This window comes from Mytilus californianus, unplaced genomic scaffold (genome assembly GCF_021869535.1).
Source record: "Mytilus californianus isolate M0D057914Y unplaced genomic scaffold, xbMytCali1.0.p SCAF_7, whole genome shotgun sequence".
Lineage (NCBI taxonomy): Eukaryota > Metazoa > Mollusca > Bivalvia > Mytilida > Mytilidae > Mytilus > Mytilus californianus.
The window spans coordinates 65,448,854-65,474,938 of record NW_026262723.1 but is presented as its reverse complement, the minus strand read 5'-3'; the positions used below and the strand labels follow the sequence as shown (position 1 = coordinate 65,474,938).

The window sequence follows — 26,085 nt, the reverse complement described above, 5'->3', positions numbered from 1 at the left end:
CAAATATGGGATTCGGAAACAAGTTTGGAAAAACTTTTATAAATCCGTCTCCTTAATAGTTTAATTTGTGACTGTTCATATTATTCTGAACGCTATACATGTTTTGACACTCATACCACATCATCTTATATCTATTTGAACACAAACGACGCTGAATTTTCTTGTAGCTCACTTACAATTTAGTGTTTTATATTGTTCGTTTTTTTTCGAGAGCAGAATTTAAAACGTCTGAGTTTTTCAACAAATTGTCCGGGTTTTTGAAGAAAATGTGAATAAGAGATACGACATTATTTGGCTAACTGATTTTTCTAGTTAGCACTGTAATTAATCGAAGGAAAAAAATATAATATATTCTGAATACGTCACACAAACAGATTACTATGTTGATCAAATTTAACTATTTTTGATTTAATGATAATTATCTTTCTGTTCTGAAAACATTTTAATTTAACCTAGCAGAATTACGATATATAAGAAATCGATGGGCCCGTTTAAAACGGTCTTAAGAACCGATTACAGGGACTCATACTCATTTTAATTTTATTGCATGCTACCTTTGATTTTACAGTCAATAATATTTTATAATTGATATATATTACAGTGACGAAAAAACATAGGAACTAGAAAACTAAGGAAAAGGATTAAAAAATCAGAAAAATTCTATATGAACTCAAATATTCTGAAAGAGGGCCCCCAAATGAAAATTAATAAATACGATAGCATTTGAGTTGAAAGGAATATCTAATAAAAAATGAAAACAGCTAATCATAATGTTATGCTATATGACCAAAAGGACCTAAAAATAGCTAAATCCATCTAAGGTAAACTTTGCCTGATCGAGTTGAAACCATAGCCTCTTTATCAATTTAAAATTTGTAAAGGGACAATTCTAAATGATTCATCGTTGGTTGCTTAACTTCCGATGTCAAATGTGTAATGCATGTTCAGGACGAGAACACATAAACAATAAAATAGATCCTGTGACAGGGGAAGTTTGGGATAACATGATAAAGGTCGGGGGATTTAGACTGCCACCACTAAAAATGAGAGTATATTGGATATGGAGAGAAATTTTACCTTGCAACAGGCCACCTACAGACCCTTCAAAGAGCTGTTGCAAGGATTGTTAACGTACAATGAGCGTATCACTCTCTCTACACGCCCCACTCTGACCAGACGTGACTGCGCATTTGAACATCTCACACAGCCAAACGGTCGTCCCACTTTGGCAAGGGTCGGTCGGAAGAGGACTTATACACCAAGCTCATTTGAACTTTGAACTTTGATGGATACTTGTCTCTTTGGCAATCATACCACATTTCCTTATTTTTATATTAAGTGATGATATTCCTCCGTTCCCCTGGGAGGTAAATAATTTTAGAAAGGTTTGTTATCAATCATGTCAATACCGAAGTACTAACTACTGAACTGATGATAAACTCGGGACTTGTCCAATGTATTCAATTATATATAATTTTATATAATTATATATAAATATACTAAATAAATAAATGATTTTGAAAACACGTTAAAGGTATAAAAAGTCATGAGATTTCCGAATGGACCGGGTTCTTTTCTAATATTTCCGTTGAACTTTGAGAAGATATCCGCAAGTATCCGAATACAGAGATACAGTTGGTCAAAGACGCTTTTGTTTTATATCATTTATACATTCCAGCATCGCCGGAAAATGAAGCTGTGAGGTAAATACCTTCTCATTTTAATTATTTAACATGGGGAAACAGGACAAAAATGTAACATCGTATATATCTATATCAACCCAAATATACAGTATATCTAACATCCGTTTTTAGAATCAGAGTCGTCCCGTTTTCATTTAATTTTCTCTACTCATCCCTGATTTCCGTCAATATATTTTCCAGAAGTTTTAAAAACACTGATTAGGACATGTCGTTCATTTAGCCAACGATATGTGCATATAGCACTTCGATCCTTTTACAGTAGCGGTGAGCATCTGAGACATACAGTACCCTTTTCATATATTTTGAAAATATGTATCCTATCATGATATGCGTGATTAAGCTGTTCCGCAGAGAAATAAACAGATTTCACAAAAATCTGATGCACATGTAACCCCACCAAAACTATGTCTCTAATTACGATTAACCACAAGCCCTACTGACATGGCCAATATAAAAATCGGATCAGCTAAATTAATTTGTTCACCACTAGCCATATGACCTACACCAGTAAATTTCATCACTGGTAAGACATGTAAGAGGCCTTACAATTTCAATACAAGCAGTGTAAAGTATAAGAAATCTGATTTAAGATTGATTTTCGGTATAGAAAGTCAAGAAGCTTTTTGAAGACTGAAATTGTCCTGAAAAAATGCCTCGATCACAAGCCATTATAAACCAAAAGAAATTCCATGAATTACTGATTTTCTGGTTTGTAAGGGGGAATTTTCCTCGTACAAGGAGACAAGAGACCATATCGTTAATTGGATATCAGAACACTTGACCTGATAATCTGCTACACTTAAACTATTGACGTCGGTTACACGCCATTATTCCGACAGCCCATTAGTCCAACAGCTCATTAGTCCGACGGCCCATTGTTCCGACAGCCCATTGGTCCAACAACCCATTATTCCGACAACCTAAAGATCCGACAGCCCAATAATCCGACAACCCATTAATCCGACACTAAGAAATAATTATTGCGCAGTATCAGGGTATTTTTTTTTATGTCTGTCTGTATTATAACGTATATGTTATTACATATGTACAGAAATAATTCCGTAGATATTATATAGGTAGTTCAAATACTTTGTATATACTTAATTCGAAATCTGTAATTACGTAATTAAAATTTGTATATAGAGGTATGTTATTCAATTATGTATTTTTGCGCCTTTTCGTATACTAGTATACAGAAATTGTTTATGTATTTACAACATAAAAAGACACACTATAAAATATCAATAGAAATGACTTAACTCGATCGAAAAGACATTTAAACAAAAACAAGTAAACATACATTGAACGAATAAGTTTGATCTATGACACAATATGAATACAATATAAAAACGTAGGTGTCTATATAACATAGACGTTACAGGTAGTAATAAAAAAGTTGTAGGAAGAATGTCAATAAGACAACGCTTACCTGGGACAAAATGGTGTTAAATAAAACAACGTACACAGGTAAATTTTAATTTAATGATTTTGTTGTTAGGAGTTTTTTACAAAACTAATAAATTTGTTGTTCAGAGTACGAGTACAGCAGCGAAAGAACTATTTCTGAACGGAGAGACTTCGAATTCCATATATACGGAATTATGACGTATCAATTCTTTGCATACGCAAATACAGACTATACAGAATTTTAATTGCGTAACTATATGTATGCAGAATTTAATTACGTTATACAGAGAATTATTTATACAGATTCTCATCACAAACAAACGCAAGAACACTCAGCACAGAGAAACGCACAAATAAATAATTTAATAGTCGTTACAACATGTAAACCGCAGAATAACAACGAACATCTTCCATTAACGACAGCACAGGACATCACAAACAATGACATATTTGTGTAACGAATATATAATCTTGAAATTCATATAATTATTTTCACAACACTAGTTCAAACAATTATCATGACTATGACGGTATTGAAAGGCTGTTTTAAATAAATGGTGTGACGACGTCATAATTATTTGGACTAACACAATACTTTATCCATGGAAAATGGAAATTAACTCGACTGTACTGACAAATAAGACATATGTGAAATGTACCGAAAATACAGAATTCAAACCACAAACGATAAGACATAACACAATATCCAACCGAAACCACAACAGAAACATCATAAATAAATACATGAATGTTAGATGTATAAATACCGAGACACGTCGTATAGCAATGCAAATTCACACTCGACAAAACAGTCATATTCGGGAATAGGTCAAGATCGGTACGTAGACGACAGACGACATACACTACATTTTACAACATATTGTCAATAATAGTATCTGGTTTCTTCAATATCATTTTGAAATTGACCTTCAGCAATACACGCTTTTTAAGAGACATTACGCCAGTTTACTCCTGGACCAAAATTTAAAAAAAATATCTATACATTAGTGTTATGCACAGTTAGTTTGCCTCAACAATTTTCTTGACTTAACCAATGAATGGTAGACAAACCAAGCGTCAGTCCAGGTGAAATCATTTGACAAAGACACACGCGGAACAAGAAAGACACACATTGTCTTAGATACATGATTTTCTTATTAGTTGTAATTGGCTTTGAGCTAGCTGTCAGTATCTGCGAGTACTCTCAGATCTGTACTATGTGTTTTTGTTAATTGTTGTGAGGAATGTATAAATACCCTGCAACGTCCGGTCTGTGGTTTTTGTAAGATGTTTTTCTGTTTTGTGTAGATCTGATGAGTAAAGCCCTTTTCAACTGATTTTTAAAGTTTGTTCTTATGTTGTTCTGTTACTCCACTTCCCAGGTTTGGGGAGGGTTGGCGTCTTTAAACATGTTTAACCCCGCCACATTCTTTATGTGGCTGTCCCAAGTCATGGGCATGTAGTTCAGTGGTTGTCCTTGGTTCATGTCTGTTATATTTGTTTTTCGTAATTCTTTTAATTGTTTTGTTATAAATTAGGCCGTTAGTTTTTCTCAATTGAATTGTTTCATATTTTTCATATCTGGGACTTTTATATTTGAATATACGGTATGGGTTTTCTCATTGGTGAAGGCCGTACGGTTGCCTATAATTGCTTACATCCACTTCATTTTAATTTTGTGGATAGTTGTCTCATTGGCAAGCATACCACATCTCCTTATTTTTATATTACACAAGAACAAACAATAGATACTTAAAACTAGTTAAACCAACTTATATATTGACCTTCATTGGATTTTGTTTTGTTATGATTGTTTTTCACCAAAATATAAAAAATGAAAAAGAACCCCATTGATTAAGAATAATGAGCCGTGATTTTTCTGACCTAAGTGGTTGTAGAGGCTCCGTTTACTGATGTTGTCGGAAAGCTTTGGATACAACTGTTTGGGGGCATGATTGGGTCCTTGCATGAGAGCCAATCAAATTCAATAAAGAAATAGTCCCAGTTTGCAATGGTCCAAGTTTGTTATGGTCCGAGATGTCCCTAGCTCGAAATAACCCACGTCTAGAATATTTTATAGCTCAGAAAACGGGAATACCAAGGCATCGACCATTTTTATATTAAGTGACGATATTCCTCCGTTCCCCTGGGAGGTAAATAATTTTAGAAAGGTTTGTTATCAATCATGTCAATACCGAAGTACTGACTACTGAACTGATGATAAACTCGGGACTTGTCCAATGTATTCAATTATATATATAATTGTATATAATTATATATAAATATACTAAATAAATAAATGATTTTGAAAACACGTTAAAGGTATAAAAAGTCATGAGATTTCCGAATGGACCGGGTTCTTTTCTAATATTTCCGTTGAACTTTGAGAAGATATCCGCAAGTATCCGAATACAGAGATACAGTTGGTCAAAGACGCTTTTGTTTTATATCATTTATACATTCCAGCATCGCCGGAAAATGAAGCTGTAAGGTAAATACCTTCTCATTTTAATTATTTAACATGGGGAAACAGGACAAAAATGTAACATCGTATATATCTATATCAACCCAAATATACAGTATATCTAACATCCGTTTTAAGAATCAGAGTCGTCCCGTTTTCATTTAATTTTCACTACTCATCCCTGATTTCCGTCAATATATTTTCCAGAAGTTTTAAAAACACTGATTAGGACATGTCGTTCATTTAGCCAACGATATGTGCATATAGCACTTCGATCCTTTTATAGTAGCGGTGAGCATCTGAGACATACAGTACCCTTTTCATATATTTTGAAAATATGTATCCTATCATGATATGCGTGATTAAGCTGTTCCGCAGAGAAATAAACAGATTTCACAAAAATCTGATGCACATGAAACCCCACCAAGACTATGTCTCTAATTACGATTAACCACAAGCCCTACTGACATGGCCAATATAAAAATCGGATCAGCTAAATTAATTTGTTCACCACTAGCCATATGACCTACACCAGTAAATTTCATCACTGGTAAGACATGTAAGAGGCCTTACAATTTCAATACAAGCAGTGTAAAGTATAAGAAATCTGATTTAAGATTGATTTTCGGTATAGAAAGTCAAGAAGCTTTTTGAAGACTGAAATTGTCCTGAAAAAATGCCTCGATCACAAGCCATTATAAACCAAAAGAAATTCTATGAATTACTGATTTTTCTGGTTTGTAAGGGGGAATTTTCCTCGTACCAGGAGACAAGAGACCATATCGTTAATTGGATATCAGAACACTTGACCTGATAATCTGCTACACTTAAACTATTGACGTCGGTTACACGCCATTATTCCGACAGCCCATTAGTCCAACAGCTCATTAGTCCGACGGCCCATTGTTCCGACAGCCCATTGGTCCAACAACCCATTATTCCGACAACCTAAAGATCCGACAGCCCAATAATCTGACAACCCATTAGTCCGACACTAAGAAATAATTATTGCGCAGTATCAGGGTATTTTTTTTTATGTCTGTCTGTATTATAACGTATATGTTATTACATATGTACAGAAATAATTCCGTAGATATTATATACTAGGTAGTTCAAATACTTTGTATATACTTAATTCGAAATCTGTAATTACGTAATTAAAATTTGTATATAGAGGTATGTTATTCAATTATGTATTTTTGCGCCTTTTCGTATACTAGTATACAGAAATCGTTTATGTATTTACAACATAAAAAGACACACTATAAAATATCAATAGAAATGGCTTAACTCGATCGAAAAGACATTTAAACAAAAACAAGTAAACATACATTAAACGAATAAGTTTGATCTATGACACAATATGAATACAATATAAAAACGTAGGTGCCTATATAACATAGACGTTACAGGTAGTAATAAAAAAGTTGTAGGAAGAATGTCAATAAGACAACGCTTACCTGGGACAAAATGGTGTTAAATAAAACAACGTACACAGGTAAATTTTAATTTAATGATTTTGTTGTTAGGAGTTTTTTACAAAACTAATAAATTTGTTGTTCAGAGTACGAGTACAGCAGCGAAAGAACTATTTCTGAACGGAGAGACTTCGAATTCCATATATACGGAATTATGACGTATCAATTCTTTGCATACGCAAATACAGACTATACAGAATTTTAATTGCGTAACTACATGTATGCAGAATTTAATTACGTTATACAGAGAATTATTTGTACAGATTCTCATCACAAACAAACGCAAGAACACTCAGCACAGAGAAACGCACAAATAAATAATTTAATAGTCGTTACAACATGTAAACCGCAGAATAACAACGAACATCTTCCATTAACGACAGCACAGGACATCACAAACAATGACATATTTTTGTAACGAATATATAATCTTGAAATTCATATAATTATTTTCACAACACTAGTTCAGACAATTATCATGACTATGACGGTATTGAAAGGCTGTTTTAAATAAATGGTGTGACGACGTCATAATTATTTGGACTAACACAATACTTTATCCATGGAAAATGGAAATTAACTCGACTGTACTGACAAATAAGACATATGTGAAATGTACCGAAAATACAGAATTCAAACCACAAACGATAAGACATAACACAATATCCAACCGAAACCACAACAGAAACATCATAAATAAATACATGAATGTTAGATGTATAAATACCGAGACACGTCGTATAGCAATGCAAATTCACACTCGACAAAACAGTCATATTCGGGAATAGGTCAAGATCGGTACGTAGACGACAGACGACATACACTACATTTTACAACATATTGTCAATAATAGTATCTGGTTTCTTCAATATTATTTTGAAATTGACCTTCAGCAATACACGCTTTTTAAGAGACTTTGACGCCAGTTTACTCCTGGACCAAAATTAAAAAACAATATCTATACATTAGTGTTATGCACAGTTAGTTTGCCTCAACAATTTTCTTGACTTAACCAATGAATGGTAGACAAACCAAGCGTCAGTCCAGGTGAAATCATTTGACAAAGACACACGCGGAACAAGAAAGACACACATTGTCTTAGATACATGATTTTCTTATTAGTTGTAATTGGCTTTGAGCTAGCTGTCAGTATCTGCGAGTACTCTCAGATCTGTACTATGTGTTTTTGTTAATTGTTGTGAGGAATGTATAAATACCCTGCAACGTCCGGTCTGTGGTTTTTGTAAGATGTTTTTCTGTTTTGTGTAGATCTGATGAGTAAAGCCCTTTTCAACTGATTTTTAAAGTTTGTTCTTATGTTGTACTGTTACTCCACTTCCCAGGTTTGGGGAGGGTTGGCGTCTTTAAACATGTTTAACCCCGCCACATTCTTTATGTGGCTGTCCCAAGTCATGGGCATGTAGTTCAGTGGTTGTCCTTGGTTCATGTCTGTTATATTTGTTTTTCGTAATTCTTTTAATTGTTTTGTTATAAATTAGGCCGTTAGTTTTTCTCAATTGAATTGTTTCATATTTTTCATATCTGGGACTTTTATATTTGAATATACGGTATGGGTTTTCTCATTGGTGAAGGCCGTACGGTTGCCTATAATTGCTTGCATCCACTTCATTTTAATTTTGTGGATAGTTGTCTCATTGGCAAGCATACCACATCTCCTTATTTTTATATTACACAAGAACAAACAATAGATACTTAAAACTAGTTAAACCAACTTATATATTGACCTTCATTGGATTTTGTTTTGTTATGATTGTTTTTCACCAAAATATAAAAAATGAAAAAGAACCCCATTGATTAAGAATAATGAGCCGTGATTTTTCTGACCTAAGTGGTTGTAGAGGCTCCGTTTACTGATGTTGTCGGAAAGCTTTGGATACAACTGTTTGGGGGCATGATTGGGTCCTTGCATGAGAGCCAATCAAATTCAATAAAGAAATAGTCCCAGTTTGCAATGGTCCAAGTTTGTTATGGTCCGAGATGTCCCTAGCTCGAAATAACCCACGTCTAGAATATTTTATAGCTCAGAAAACGGGAATACCAAGGCATCGACCATTCATCTTTGTGGGGGGAGGGGCATAGTTTTTTTTTCTAGAGGATAGTTTTTTTCAATAAAAATACAAAGCAAAAACTAGTTAGCAGAAGTAAATTTTTTTTCAAATTATTTCAAGAAAATCTTTTTTTTTAGAAACAGTATTTATTCAACAGGTACACAGCGTTCAAATAAAACACTCTTTTTGGGCTTAAGTTTATTTATGAATCATTTTTTTTTTCAAATCAAACAATTCAGGAAAAAAACTGACGCTTCATGTGTCGCCATTTTCCGCGACAAAATTAAATAAAACTTAGTTGAGTGATACAAAGGTTGAAAGTGTTACGACCATGCAAAGAGGGCGGGTAGGGTTATCCAACTCTAATATATTTATTTAATATGTAGTAAATAGTGGTGAAACCTAACTCCCTTAATACGAAAGGGGGAAACCGAAGATCCAGTGAAAAAAGGTAAATAAAAGAGACAAAAACACAGCCGGGGACCAGAACAGCGCAGAATGACAATGGACACACAAACTCCGAAATATAAAGACAAATAAAATACCCGAGACAAATATCCTGCATGAGAAGAATAATCGGAATCTAAACGAACAACCACAAATATTAACGAGAACGGAGTTGGTCTTTTGGAGAAAATGTACCCATACACTTATGACAAATGCATTGTCGGAATAATGAGCTGTCGGAATAATGGGATGTCGGAATAATGGACTGTCGGAATAATGGGATGTCGGAACAATGGGTGTCGGACTAACGGGATGTCACCATTGACGTCATACAACAATCACTTTTCCTTTGTGGAGTCAGACATTTTCTATTGTGACGTCAAAATTTTACGGGAACCTTTGTGATGTTCAGAAATGACAGACAAATAGCGATAAGGTATATCCAGTTTACCAGAAAGTATACTGACAAGATTAGCCAGGACCCCAGGCTAATGGAGGAAAGGTCCGTTTCAAATATTATTCAAAGATTAGGAGCGAATATTCAATACTCCATTTGTTTATTGTTCTTGTCGTGGTTGTAACGGCACCAGGAACAGGAACAGATCAGGAGAGATAACAGAAGTCTGTAAGTATCTATTTTATGTATTTATATATTTACATAGATATCATAAGCCTTTCATGTCTGCTGTTGACAAATTTTCATATAATTATATGCACTGTTTTAGTAGACCACAGATGTTCTTTTCGAACTTGAAAAACCTCCCTGAGAAGACACACCTCATTCGAATCTTTCTTCTCAAATGTATGCCTAAATGTACATCAAATTGATAATTTTTATGGACAGGCATTTTCGAATAATTCTAAAAAAATGTATTAATTCCAACGGCAGGAAATTTTAAATGGTAAATCGTATACATGTTATCTCGGGGGAAATGTTCACACTAAACCATGTTAACAGTGCATTTTTCACAATATAATATAAAATGTTATATTATGCAAAAACATTATATCACAACGACTCGGAAAGAATGGAATTAATCTCAAGAACCTTCGCCTGGTTAGGGTACACAAAATGAAAACCCGACCACAGGCGATAGGAGGTATGGACCTCATTTTTTTCTATTATTATTTGTTTGTGTATTTATTTAATTAAGGTAAATACTTCTTTATATTTAAACTTATTTTTACCTATCCAATGCGTTCTTGATCTTGTCAATACGATGTAACAATAACAGTAGTTCATATCAGAGACATAAAATATAATGTAGTATATACATATATTAATATGAGGCAAATAACTTTTATCGTAATATTGTATGGATAATAAATTTTGCACAAAACTTGAAGAACAGCTTTAACATAAAGAAAATTTCGTTACAAAGTATCCCGAATGAATGTCGTAGGAATTTAGGGAGCTACAATTTGTTTTTTATGGGTGGGTGGGGGCTAGGATGAACTTAGAAAAAAAAAGGCAGGACAGAATGGAGTGAAAAATAAAAATTTCCATCCTAGCCCCCCCCCCCCCCCCCCCATAAAATTCAAATGGTAGCTCCCTTAGAACGTACCAATTCATCATGTTCATACTTGTTTTTTCGCGGGGTTTTAGTTTAATTCAAATATATTTTATTTGCAAAAGTAGCAAAAGAGATTGGACACAAGTTTTAACAACATTAGTGACGTCCTCTCCCGCGGGGTTTTTAGAGAAGGTAAACATTCAGACGAAAAAAGTTTCTTAACTCTGGAAGAGTTCAAAAGATGAAAAGGTGACACAATTTGCGGATAATTAAGCGTTCAACCATTTAATTTTGGGGTTATAAATAATGCCATGTTTGTTTTCGTTTGAAAAGTTTCTCAGGTCCTTTCATAGCTTACTATACGGTATGGATTTTTCTCCTTTCTGGCCGTACATGTACGTGGTCTATTGTTACTTAAATATACGTCATAAGGACTCTTCTGCCTCTTGTGGATAGTTGTCTTGTTGGCAACCATACCACATCTCCTTATTTTATGTATATGTTTCTTTATTCTACATTGGCTAGAGGTATAGAGGGAGGGTTGAGATCTCACAAAACATGTTTAACCCCGCCGCATTTTTACGCCTGTCACAAGTCAGGAGCCTCTGGCCTTTGTTAGTCAGTATGTTTTTTTTTAATTTTAGTTCATTTATATGTTTTGGAGTTTAGTATGACGTCAATAATCACTGAACTAGCACACAATTTTATGTAGGAGCCAGCTGAGGACCACCTCCGGGTGCGGGATTTTCTCGCTCCATTGAAGACCCATTGGTGGCCTTCGGCTGTTGTCTGCTCTTTGGTCGGGTTGTTGTCTCTTTGACATATTCCCCATTTCCATTCTCAATTTTATATCAATTTCTTATATCATGAGTATTAAATTTGCTGGAACGCTTACTATGGACGTATGTTGCACTGCATTATCATATTCCTTGCCTAAAATGAGACCTGGGGACAAAATACGTGCAAGTCGGTTATTTTGATATCTTTATATTTTCATACACGGATGTATGCATTTCACTTGATACGGTCCTCTGAGTTAAACAGTTAAACTAAATGTATGATTAAACAGTTTAAATCAGTCAATCAATACAGGTCACTTCCTTTATCAAATGAATGCAGCTTTTCAAACTTCTTTTTAGTCTCAGTTTATTTTGGCACATCCTGCAGGAAAGATAAATTTCACTACCATTGAGTAATACCATTGTCTGACTTTTGAAGAAAAATAGTAAAATTGTAGGATTTAGCATATACCTGTATATCATGTAAATGTATATTGCACGAACCGAAAAGCACAGCATTTATTATTAAATGTTGTGAAAGATCAAACTCTGGAAGAAAAACAGTGTAAGTCCAGCATAAGTATACACATACTGGCTTCAGCCATAGTTATTTTAACCATTGGTTACGCTGCTTTTATTTGTAAAAGGTTGAATTGAATTAACAAAATGTAAATGTTCAAACATGAGATAAATTTACTGCTTATAGACCATTATTAACACATGACATAGGCAAATTCTCTTTTTTCTTATAGTGCTATAATCTGGATAATGCACAGTAAAGGTGTGCATTAACTACCTCAGATATACTGCACTGTTCAAATGAACTCTTATCTTCAGGGGCGGATCAAGTTTTTTTTTCAAAGGCATAGGGGTGTTATTCCATAAAAATAAGTTTGTCAATTTTACTAGGATTAAACTTAATTTATTTTCCAATCAAAAAAAAAGGGGGGGGGGGGGGGTGGGGGCGTAAGTAAACTTTTTAAAACATTAAATTTCACAATCTTTGTTAATGGAAAATTAAATGTTCTTAGAAATAGAAAGGTATCTCTATCTTCAGAGTTTTATATGAAAGTTATTTTATTTTGTCCGTCTGGCAGGTTTTAATTGACTTCGACCTCATTTTTATGGTATATTTGACAGTTTTTAGTTGTGTGGTTGCATCAATTTCTCGAGCATTATAAGCAATAGGTCAATTATATGTAGTGTATGGAACAATTGTGAGGTGCCTGTCTGTCGGTCGGTGTTTACATGACCTTGACCTCATTTTAAAGGTTCATTGTTCAATGTTTAGATTTTATGGTTAGATCTGTTTCTCATGTTCTATTAGCAAAATGACAACTATAGTTGGTTCATTGATAATGTTAAGTTTATGTGATAATTGTAGTAAATCCTCCATATTACAGACTTTCAACATGAATTCAATGATAAGTCAAAAAAAAGGCGAGACATGTGCACTCTTACTTTGGTTATAAAATGTTTAAAGTGTTGATTAAAGTACATGTACCTAAATTTCAATATATTTTTGTTTCAGAGTGCTTAAGGAGCACCCTTAACATTTTGAGAGGAAAATGAAGATTTTGTTGAAGGGGGAAATGTGTTTGGTACATTACTCACATGTTTGCCTGAAGAAGCTGCTGTTCCTTTGGGAACATGTCTTACTTGTTTTCTGATATGATAAATGGGGTAAGTAAACGTATTTTTAACACCAGTCATGTGTTTTGGTTAAGACTTAATTAAACCTGTTTTTGTTATTTGTGTCTTCAGTTCGCTGTCTCCTTGACATATACCATTCATCTATTTTAAGACTCGATGATTGATTGATTGATTGGTTATGACTGGCTTAATGTCCAATGGCAAATATTTCATGCATATTCAGGAAGTTGGGAATGATAGATGCCAATACTGATAATAATAAAGGAATATGCTTGTTCTTTATTCTTAAAAACAATAACAGATTAATTGATCCTGCATTAAACTTCAAATATTTCTTGTAGAGTGAGAAAATTGTTTTGAAACACCAGCAAAAAAGACTAGATTGTCATTCAGTCCTGACCCCATACAGTGTCTCTGCAGATGAAGATAGGTATGTAATAATGAGGTTTTAATTTGATATATTTTTACTTTTAAATTCTAAATGTGTGATTAGTAAAAAAAATATTTCAGATTTATTGTGTATTAAAACAACATTGCAAATTGTTTGTTTTGCCTTTTTGTCTCTGTCTGTTAAATTTTAGTTAAATTTTTTTTTGGATCTACTTTTGCAACATTCAAATATATACATAACATAATTGAAAACTTTAAGATTTTAAGACACATTTATGAACGTTTTTCGACGATTTTAATGTGCTACCTATACAAATATTCAATTATTTTGAAAGAATTCAATCAGTTATATTTCTGAAAATAAAAGAGATAAAGGTAATATCATACCAATTTACTGTTCCCTGACCTTAACATTACTTTTAATTAATGTACATAAGGATTTGACTGCAATATAAAGGGGTTTATTACATATAACAATCAATATATTAAGCTCATATGGGGTTGCTGGATGAACAAACGGATGCAAAGACTAAAAACAATAATGGCCCACTACCAGGGTTGGACATTAGGGGGTATCTGATTGTTCAGGACAAATGAAATGAAAAAAGGGGGGATACCGCATATATATATATATATACAGCTTCAATTAGTTCTCTCTCTAGCAATTTTAAAATCATCTTATCAGCCAATACTAAGAATATTATCTTGTTGTATCCAGAGGCAAGACTATAAACTACAATAAAGAGAGTGAATAATAAAATAAACAAAATAGACATCATAATTAAGATTAAAAAAAAAGACAGAAAGTTTTTTTAAAGTTTCCTCATCAAAGATTATAAATTTTGGTATGATAACTAAAAATATTAACAAAATAGCTATTTTGATATATTTATTTATATCGTATACTCAAAAGGAAAACATTTTTTTTTTCATATTTGAAATTGTTGAAAATTTGTCGTTATTTCTTTCAGATCAGGCCAATCCAGAAACAAGAAAAAGGACAATTTTTAGCACGTTCATCTATGGAGACATGTATCTACAAAAGCAGATTTTTTTTTCAGTTTTAGTAGAACTTGTTGAACTTTTACTATTTTTAAACTGTTTATTTTACATTTATATGTTGATATTTTGTTTTTTAAAATTGCTGTATTTCTTTCATCTTGCTATTCAGTCCAACATAACAAAATCTGCTGATATTGATATTTCCATATTTTATAGAAGTGTCCTTTTGCATTGTTGATACATGTAGCAGAAATATATTTTGTCTTAAGTTAGGTTTAAAAACATTCACATCCCAACTCCAAATAAAATACATTTTTATGAATGTTACATGTAAATAGACATGAAAGATAGAATTGTATGGGGAAAAATGTATCATGTGAACATATTGAATATTATCAAAAGCACTGCTGGCATAAAATAAATTTATTCTATGTAGTAGACAGTCCTACAGATCAGTGTATTTTTACCTGAAGACATTTTATATATTTTTATAACCAGAAATAGTGTGAGTGTAGAATAAATTTATTCTTATTCTCAACCTTTACGTAATTACTGTACTTTCATAATAAATTTATTTTATATATTTTTATATTCACAAATTTTAAATCACTTAGAGTGTAGAATAAATTTATTCTGTGTCTCAGCCTCACCATGCAGATTACTGTACTTTCATAATAAATTTATTTTATATATTTTTATATAAAACAAAAATCACATTAAATGTAGAATACATTTATTCTGTGTATTAACCTCACCATACAGATAACTTTACTTTCGAAATAAATTTATTTTATATATCAATTTAATCATAAATTTTAAATCACTTAGAGTGTAGAATAAATTTATTCTGTGTCTCAGCCTCACCATATAGATTACTGGACTAGCAAAATAAATTTATTTTATATACTATTAAAATCATAAATCACATTGAATGTAGAATAAATTTATTCTGTATCTCAGCCTCACCATACAGATAACTTTACTTTCAAAATAAATTTATTTTATACAATAGTATAGTCTTGCATCACATTGAATGTAGAATAAACTTATTCTGTTTTTCTAGAACTAATAATAGATATTAAGGCTCTATAAAATAAATTTATTTTATATATTATCATAAATACAGAAAAGCACCATGCATTTAGAATAAATTTATTCTATGTTGCATCCTTTACAGGGAGTTGACTGAAAATGTACAGCTAAGTGTAGAATTCAGTATAAATTTATTTTGAAATGTAACAACTAAATACTAATATAACAGAATTGTCTTCGTTTTTCATCTTTTTTACTCAAATGCATGGGTTATAGAATAAATTTATTACATTCTGGTCCAAATTTAGCCCCTAATTGCACTTGTCAGAAATAAGAGGGAAAAAAGAGGAAAATTGGTTTTTTCCTTTTTTATTCTGCTCCCAGTTTTAGGTAGTTCAAATACTTTGTATATACTTAATTCGAAATCTGTAATTACGTAATTAAAATTTGTATATAGAGGTATGTTATTCAATTATGTATTTTTGCGCCTTTTCGTATACTAGTATACAGAAATCGTTTATGTATTTACAACATAAAAAGACACACTATAAAATATCAATAGAAATGGCTTAACTCGATCGAAAAGACATTTAAACAAAAACAAGTAAACATACATTGAACGAATAAGTTTGATCTATGACACAATATGAATACAATATAAAAACGTAGGTGCCTATATAACATAGACGTTACAGGTAGTAATAAAAAAGTTGTAGGAAGAATGTCAATAAGACAACGCTTACCTGGGACAAAATGGTGTTAAATAAAACAACGTACACAGGTAAATTTTAATTTAATGATTTTGTTGTTAGGAGTTTTTTACAAAACTAATAAATTTGTTGTTCAGAGTACGAGTACAGCAGCGAAAGAACTATTTCTGAACGGAGAGACTTCGAATTCCATATATACGGAATTATGACGTATCAATTCTTTGCATACGCAAATACAGACTATACAGAATTTTAATTGCGTAACTATATGTATGCAGAATTTAATTACGTTATACAGAGAATTATTTGTACAGATTCTCATCACAAACAAACGCAAGAACACTCAGCACAGAGAAACGCACAAATAAATAATTTAATAGTCGTTACAACATGTAAACCGCAGAATAACAACGAACATCTTCCATTAACGACAGCACAGGACATCACAAACAATGACATATTTTTGTAACGAATATATAATCTTGAAATTCATATAATTATTTTCACAACACTAGTTCAGACAATTATCATGACTATGACGGTATTGAAAGGCTGTTTTAAATAAATGGTGTGACGACGTCATAATTATTTGGACTAACACAATACTTTATCCATGGAAAATGGAAATTAACTCGACTGTACTGACAAATAAGACATATGTGAAATGTACCGAAAATACAGAATTCAAACCACAAACGATAAGACATAACACAATATCCAACCGAAACCACAACAGAAACATCATAAATAAATACATGAATGTTAGATGTATAAATACCGAGACACGTCGTATAGCAATGCAAATTCACACTCGACAAAACAGTCATATTCGGGAATAGGTCAAGATCGGTACGTAGACGACAGACGACATACACTACATTTTACAACATATTGTCAATAATAGTATCTGGTTTCTTCAATATTATTTTGAAATTGACCTTCAGCAATACACGCTTTTTAAGAGACTTTGACGCCAGTTTACTCCTGGACCAAAATTAAAAAAAAATATCTATACATTAGTGATATGCACAGTTAGTTTGCCTCAACAATTTTCTTGACTTAACCAATGAATGGTAGACAAACCAAGCGTCAGTCCAGGTGAAATCATTTGACAAAGACACACGCGGAACAAGAAAGACACACATTGTCTTAGATACATGATTTTCTTATTAGTTGTAATTGGCTTTGAGCTAGCTGTCAGTATCTGCGAGTACTCTCAGATCTGTACTATGTGTTTTTGTTAATTGTTGTGAGGAATGTATAAATATCCTGCAACGTCCGGTCTGTGGTTTTTGTAAGATGTTTTTCTGTTTTGTGTAGATCTGATGAGTAAAGCCCTTTTCAACTGATTTTTAAAGTTTGTTCTTATGTTGTACTGTTACTCCACTTCCCAGGTTTGGGGAGGGTTGGCGTCTTTAAACATGTTTAACCCCGCCACATTCTTTATGTGGCTGTCCCAAGTCATGGGCATGTAGTTCAGTGGTTGTCCTTGGTTCATGTCTGTTATATTTGTTTTTCGTAATTCTTTTAATTGTTTTGTTATAAATTAGGCCGTTAGTTTTTCTCAATTGAATTGTTTCATATTTTTCATATCTGGGACTTTTATATTTGAATATACGGTATGGGTTTTCTCATTGGTGAAGGCCGTACGGTTGCCTATAATTGCTTGCATCCACTTCATTTTAATTTTGTGGATAGTTGTCTCATTGGCAAGCATACCACATCTCCTTATTTTTATATTACACAAGAACAAACAATAGATACTTAAAACTAGTTAAACCAACTTATATATTGACCTTCATTGGATTTTGTTTTGTTATGATTGTTTTTCACCAAAATATAAAAAATGAAAAAGAACCCCATTGATTAAGAATAATGAGCCGTGATTTTTCTGACCTAAGTGGTTGTAGAGGCTCCGTTTACTGATGTTGTCGGAAAGCTTTGGATACAACTGTTTGGGGGCATGATTGGGTCCTTGCATGAGAGCCAATCAAATTCAATAAAGAAATAGTCCCAGTTTGCAATGGTCCAAGTTTGTTATGGTCCGAGATGTCCCTAGCTCGAAATAACCCACGTCTAGAATATTTTATAGCTCAGAAAACGGGAATACCAAGGCATCGACCATTCATCTTTGTGGGGGGAGGGGCATAGTTTTTTTTTCTAGAGGATAGTTTTTTTCAATAAAAATACAAAGCAAAAACTAGTTAGCAGAAGTAAATTTTTTTTCAAATTATTTCAAGAAAATCTTTTTTTTAGAAACAGTATTTATTCAACAGGTACACAGCGTTCAAATAAAACACTCTTTTTGGGCTTTAAGTTTATTTATGAATCATTTTTTTTCAAATCAAACAATTCAGGAAAAAACTGACGCTTCATGTGTCACCATTTTCCGCGACAAAATTAAATAAAACTTAGTTGAGTGATACAAAGGTTGAAAGTGTTACGACCATGCAAAGAGGGCGGGTAGGGTTATCCAACTCTAATATATTTATTTAATATGTAGTAAATAGTGGTGAAACCTAACTCCCTTAATACGAAAGGGGGAAACCGAAGATCCAGTAAAAAAAGGTAAATAAAAGAGACAAAAACACAGCCGGGGACCAGAACAGCGCAGAATGACAATGGACACACAAACTCCGAAATATAAAGACAAATAAAATACCCGAGACAAATATCCTGCATGAGAAGAATAATCGGAATCTAAACGAACAACCACAAATATTAACGAGAACGGAGTTGGTCTTTTGGAGAAAATGTACCCATACACTTATGACAGATGCATTGTCGGAATAATGAGCTGTCGGAATAATGGGATGTCGGAATAATGGACTGTCGGAATAATGGGATGTCGGAACAATGGTTGTCGGACTAACGGGATGTCACCATTGACGTCATACAACAATCACTTTTCCTTTGTGGAGTCAGACATTTTCTATTGTGACGTCAAAATTTTACGGGAACCTTTGTGATGTTCAGAAATGACAGACAGATAGCGATTAGGTATATCCAGTTTACCAGAAAGTTGAATGTGTTGTTTGCATCTTATTTGCACGAGTCTGATGGGAATGTACTTGAAATTCTTTGTGGGGGAGGGGGGATTTATCGCACATAACATTCATTTTCACCTGTTACTATAGAGGCTTACCTTAAAGTCTGATAATACTGCTAATCTAACAAGTCGGTTAATTTTATAGTTCATGTCATTAAAACTGAGGGTCAAATCATATCACAAGGATCATACGTATTGTGATTCCACAGCTAATACAAATGTTGAAAAGGACCCAAATCAGTTAAGGAACCAGAGCTACAGTATATATAATAATAAGAAGATGTGGTATAATTGCCAATGAGACAACTCTCCACCAGCTGAGACCAACTGACATAGAAGTCAACAACTATAGGTCACCGTACGGTCTTCAACAATGAGAAAAACCCTTACTGCATAGTCATGTATGAATATTAAAGGTTGAATGTCAAAAACTATATAAATAATGTTTAAGAAAGGAGCACAAATAGATTTTTCGACTTAGAGTAAAATTTTCTTTAATACAAATACTTGAAGAAATTAATGTGCTACATGTTTTTATGGGTCAAGCTAGTCCTATATATATATATATATATATATATATATGCCTTTGCGTCATCTTTTCATTATTTATTCAATAAACAAATAGAAATAAACAATTTGTAATGTATGAACTCGATAATATGTATCAGAATTTCGTGTGTATTTTAGTCTAGACGCCTCTAATTAACCATCGAGGTGACCTCCAAGACTGCCGACAGTCATGTAACCAGGCTTGATATAAACATAAATATAGATATAAATAGATAGCAAACACGTGCACTTGGATTTTTCTAGGTCTGTTTGATTTCATATTGTAGATTAAACAAATATGATAATCATCGTTTTTTCCTGTATTAGAATGAATTTTTGTGGATCGAATCAGTCAATCAAATGGTTTACTTTTGTTTCACTTTCAATGTTGACATTCTTTTTCTGTTAACAGCTGAACATGCCTAGTTTATGCCTAATCATTCTTTAGCTAAGGGGTTTTATTGAAGGTCACATAAAAACGGATTTAATGAGGTCGAATTATTTACTTGCAAGTGAATAATTAATCAGCGATGTTTCTTAGCTTATTTTGACAAAATTAAACCAAACTCGCTGCTTAAAGCGAATTATCATTTCACTATTTCACTTTCATTAATGATTGAACAAAAAAAAATATTTCGTAGCTTATGCCCCTTTAAAGCTGAAATTTTCATTTCTTGCTTCTTTTTTTTTTAATTTTGAAGCTCATGACAGCTTGCTTATAAAAATTGAAAATAGCAAATAGCAAAATGAATGAAAAAGAAAATACGAAAAATTAAAGAAAATGTAAATATCGCCACACAATGTTTGTGTTTTAGGACTAGGGTCAAGCAAAAAACAGAACATAGATTAAGGTGTGAAATTGGATGGGATTGCAATTTCATGAAATATCTCCAAATAGGGTATATTTCTCCAAAACTTGATGACGATGCAGAAGCACCAGGCTTGGTATGGAAAACTTTGGTAAAGTGAAGTTTAAATGGAGGTTTTCTTCAAATAATCATACGTTGTCTTGGGGGTGGAAAAGGGTGGGAGGGTGTAAGTAGTTTTTTTTTTTTTTTTGCAACCACGAGTAGTTATTCCCAACGTTGGGAGGAAAGCAATATATATTTATCACTTTATTCTACATGCATATCTTCTTTAACAGTATTGTGATGTTACAACGAAAACTTATTGTTGACAATCTTTCATATATTTGCAAGATTTTATATGAAGAATATAGACTCATTGATTGCTTGAGGCCAGTTTTAATTTTGCAGTAAATTGTAAAACTAAGGAGGTGTGGTATAATTGCCTTAGAGGCAAATATGAGCTTAAATTGTCGTGGATGAAAGACGTAAGCAACAGGAAACTCATTTTAAGCAATTTCTTTAAACATTTATATTGGTCAGAATATTTGTGTGTATTAAAAATTATATTGGATTTTCTTTTCTCGTTTCAGCATTTTTTAAGCAGTGGATGTACCTTTCCGGTTACTATTTATGTGTTGTGTTTTATGTATCTTAACACTTTAAAGTTACTGGACAGGTTGAATTTAGGCGACGAAACATCCAAACAGCACCAGATCATCATGATCATTTGCGATTCCAGCTGATTTCAGATTAGCAATAAATGATAAAAGAAAGTTAGAAAGCTCTAGTTCATGTAACTGATTTTATTAAATGACTAATAAATATTGAATACAGAAAAAACACACAAACTTAACAATGATCGTAATAAAGAAAATGTAAGATTTGTGATTAAAATGAAAATAGATCATGACATGATGTGCCGACGCATGGGAAGTTGCATACAGCAAGTCCAGTGATATTGACAATATCCAGTACGTACAGATTAAAGAGACCAGTACTGCTAATTGAAAAAAAAATAAAAGATTTTGCATTGTTATCAAAGTGGTACATGTATTATTGTATGCAGGCAACAGGGGAAGACAAATCTCCTTATGATATCTTATATATTTGATGCCAATATATACTTTAATTAAAAATGGGGATGGTCATAGACACAAAATTATAATGCAGGCTTACAGACTTCATATGAATCACCTTAATAAAGTGCAGTCACCAATCTGAAGAGTAGAGTGTATGTCTATGATATCATTTCAGCAGGCTATGAGTTTAAGCTCACTTTCAGTAACTCCAAAAACTCTTTGATACAATATAAAATTGTATATTACTGTTTCTTTGTATTCATATTTTTGTAATTCATCACAATAATAGTCAAAAGTTTTAGATGTATGCGCTTTTCCTGTATATGTTTCATATAAATAATAAACAAACACCAAATATGTGACTTTTTTTAAAAAGATAAAAGACTTTTCAATTGAGCGATTACCTGGTCAAATATATATATATATATATATATATATTCAGCAAGGTTTAAGAACATTTGTTGTTCGACCTGTTAGTCAAATGCGTTTTGTTAAAATATACTTTTTTCACTTTTTTGGTCTTTTGGAAAATGTTGTTTGTGCTGTATTGAGACCCCTCTAACAAGAAATTTGTTTTGCATGCACACGTATAAAAATTGCGGTTTTTATCCAACGCAATCATAGGTTTGAACGTTGTTTTCAATTTAGACTTGTTTATATATTTTTTTTTTTTTCGTTTGGGCTTTTATTGTATTTGCCTTCGGGTTTATATGATCAGTTTATCCTATTTTGACTCCTCAAAATTCAAGAATCTATCCTAAATTTAGGTAAATTGTATGGCTTTCCAAATACCGTTTCGATTCCTAACATCACTGAAGACACATTAATTGTCGAAATCCGGATATGGTGTACAAAAACCTTTGCACTTTTTGTTTGCGGTATACCATCTTTTCTGCAAGTTTATTGTTTTCTGTTTAGTATTAAATTTATAATTAAGATCCATTTATTATATCGGTGATCCGTTTATTTGGCAATCGCCAATGGCAGTCAGCAGGGTTTAAGAACATTTGTTGTTCGACCTGTTAGTCAAATGCGTTTTGTTAAAATATACTTTTTCACTTTTTTGGTCTTTTGGAAAATGTTGTTTGTGCTGTATTTAGACCCCTCTAACAAGAAATTTGTTTTGCATGCACACGTATAAAAATTGCGGTTTTTATCCAACGCAATCATAGGTTTGAACGTTGTTTTCAATTTAGACATGTTTATATTTTTTCGATTGGGCTTGTATTATATTTGCCTTCGGGTTTATATGATCCGTTCATCCTATTTTGACTCCTCAAAATTCAAGAGTCTATCCTAAATTGAGGTAAATTGTATGGCTTTCCAAATACCGTTTCGATTCCTAACATCACTGAAGACACATTAATTGTCGAAATCCGGATATGGTGTACAAAAACCTTTGCACCTTTTGTTTGCGGTATACCATCTTTTCCGCAAGTTTATTGTTTTTTGTTTAGTATTAGATTTATAATTAAGATCCATTTATTACATCGGCGATCCGTTTATTTGGCAATTGCCAATGGCAGTCAGCAGGGTTTAAGAACATTTGTTGTTCGACCTGTTAGTCAAATGCGTTTTGTTAAAATATACTTTAAATTTTCACTTTTTTGGTCTTTTGGAAAATGTTGTTTGTGCTGTATTTATACCCCTCTAATAAGAAATTTGTTTTGCATGCACACGTATAAAAATAGCGGTTTTTATCCAACGCAATCATAGGTTAGAACGTTGTTTTCAAATTAGACTTGTTTATATATATATATCATGTATATAAAGAAACATATAATGCAAAGATGTCAGTCTTTAAACAAAACGGCCACCGGCTTTCACAGAAACAAATGCCAGCATCCAAAGAAGACGGAAGCCAGCATCAAAAGGAAATGACTTTAAACAAAACGACCACCAGCTTTCACAGAAACAGATGCCAGCATCATAAGAAATAGACCCCGCATCCAAAAAAAGACGGATGCCAGCATCCAAAGAAGACGAATGCCAGCATCCAAAGAAGATGGATGCCAGCACCCATAGGAAATGACTGTCAGCATTCAATTTATAATACGTTGAGATAACTTTAACTTACAACTTGGATTCCAGCATCCCTGAGATTAACTCTAAAGGATGAACATCCATTTTTTTAATGGGATGACAGCATCCAAAGGGAAAGTTGAGTCTGCATGCATATAATGCTGGTATACTCAATATGGAACTTTATAAAGACATCCCATATTTTTTAGAACCAATAACATTTGTTCAGCAGAATTTGCTACCCATAGAAATGAAATGAATCCGTATGCTTGAAGTAAGATTAGTATATGTTGATACTATAAAAACAATTTAACTGTAAATAAAATAAAAGCTTAGTTTTTTTCCAGAACGTGGAGAAATTTCGTAGAAAGTAACACAAAATGATCATAAAAATCTAAAGATGTCAATAATTTCTATAACAGCATATGATAATTTAAAATTGTAGTTGAGAAATCATTTTGTGCAGTATATGTAACAAATCGTTTTGTTCAAAACAGGGTGTTAAAAGACATCTAAAGAGCAACACAACAATTGCTTAATAGAATGTACCATGATACATGAAATTGAATATTATGTCCAGAACAATGCAAGACATAGAGGTGTATACGAATGAAAGTTATGATAGATCCGAATTTTATTCAGAATGCACCAATAAGAAACCGTAATTTTTCTTCAATTTATTTACCTAATTTAAAAACTATTAAATCAGCTGAAATTATTATTGTTGTACGCCTACATTGCATTTAACAATGGAAATTAACCATGTATATTTATATAAACGATCAAAATTGTAAACAACGAAATAAATAATCTGTAATCTTCAATACGATCCTTTTAAATATTAATAATAAAAAAAAAATGAATATGTATATAATATACGTTCACCTCACACATATACATTGTCAATTTTTTAGCTATTCTGGTGCTTTATTACTGTATGACCAAGCATAGCATACGCTTGATCAGGCTCCTCTTCACTGTAGAAGCAATAGAACATTCTTAATTTCCATTTCTAGAACGATAAAACATTATTTCTTATGCAGCAAAATCCTGCTATCTGATTGGTTAATTACCCGGCTGTAAATAACACCTCACCCTTGTTCGCCCACCCTAGTTCACCCGGGGATAAAAAAAATAACATTTTGAATTGTTTTGCCACAAGTGAAGAAAAAAGTATTCTCCAATATTCCCCAAATAATAACATTTTCAAATTTTCCACAAATAAAAAAAAAAGAAGATAATATTTGACAATGTCGGTGTTGAAAAATATGTAGAGGAAGTTGGTCATACGATTTTTTATATTTTATTCCCGGGAATAATAAAAGGAAACGAACGCTAAATAAAAAATAAATTCGTTATCTTGGTGCAATCAGGGGTCTATGGAATTTTACACCAGTGTTGAAAATGCATACGACCTTCGGCTGTGCCTCAGATTGTATAGATTTTCAACACCGATGTAAAATTCTGTACACTCGTGATTACACCACGATAGCTAATATTTCCATCATGACAAATAGTAAATGAAACATTAAGGATATATTTTCTGTAGAAAACACATCTACCCGCTTTACACACTATGTGTAAATACGTTTCAATCCAACATGTCTGAGCTCACATAAAGATTGTTTACATCACGAAATATTTACTTTATGAAATACAAATCGGTTCACTAACATTAAGATTTCTGAATGCAAATGAGCGATGACATTTTATGAAATGTACGTGTTAATAATGCATTATCAAACTGCTCTAATGCATTGTTTCGTGCTTTGAAAAGTGCTTTATTTGAAACTTTCATTGTTTTTTAAACGTAAACGCACTTACATATTACATTATAAGCCATAGGAATTTTGTTTTTTTTCACTCGATAAAACAATGACACACTCGAAA

At 32.6% G+C, this 26,085-nt stretch overlaps 1 long non-coding RNA gene across 1 annotated transcript; it reads left to right on the top strand.

The window, feature by feature from the left end:
• The first annotated feature begins 13,396 nt into the window (after nt 1–13,396).
• On the top strand, nt 13,397–15,423 carry LOC127709694 (uncharacterized). Its single transcript, XR_007985715.1, has 3 exons — nt 13,397–13,544; nt 13,856–13,944; nt 14,876–15,423. It is a non-coding gene; the product is annotated as an uncharacterized LOC127709694 (long non-coding RNA).
• Nucleotides 15,424–26,085: the final 10,662 nt, after the last annotated feature.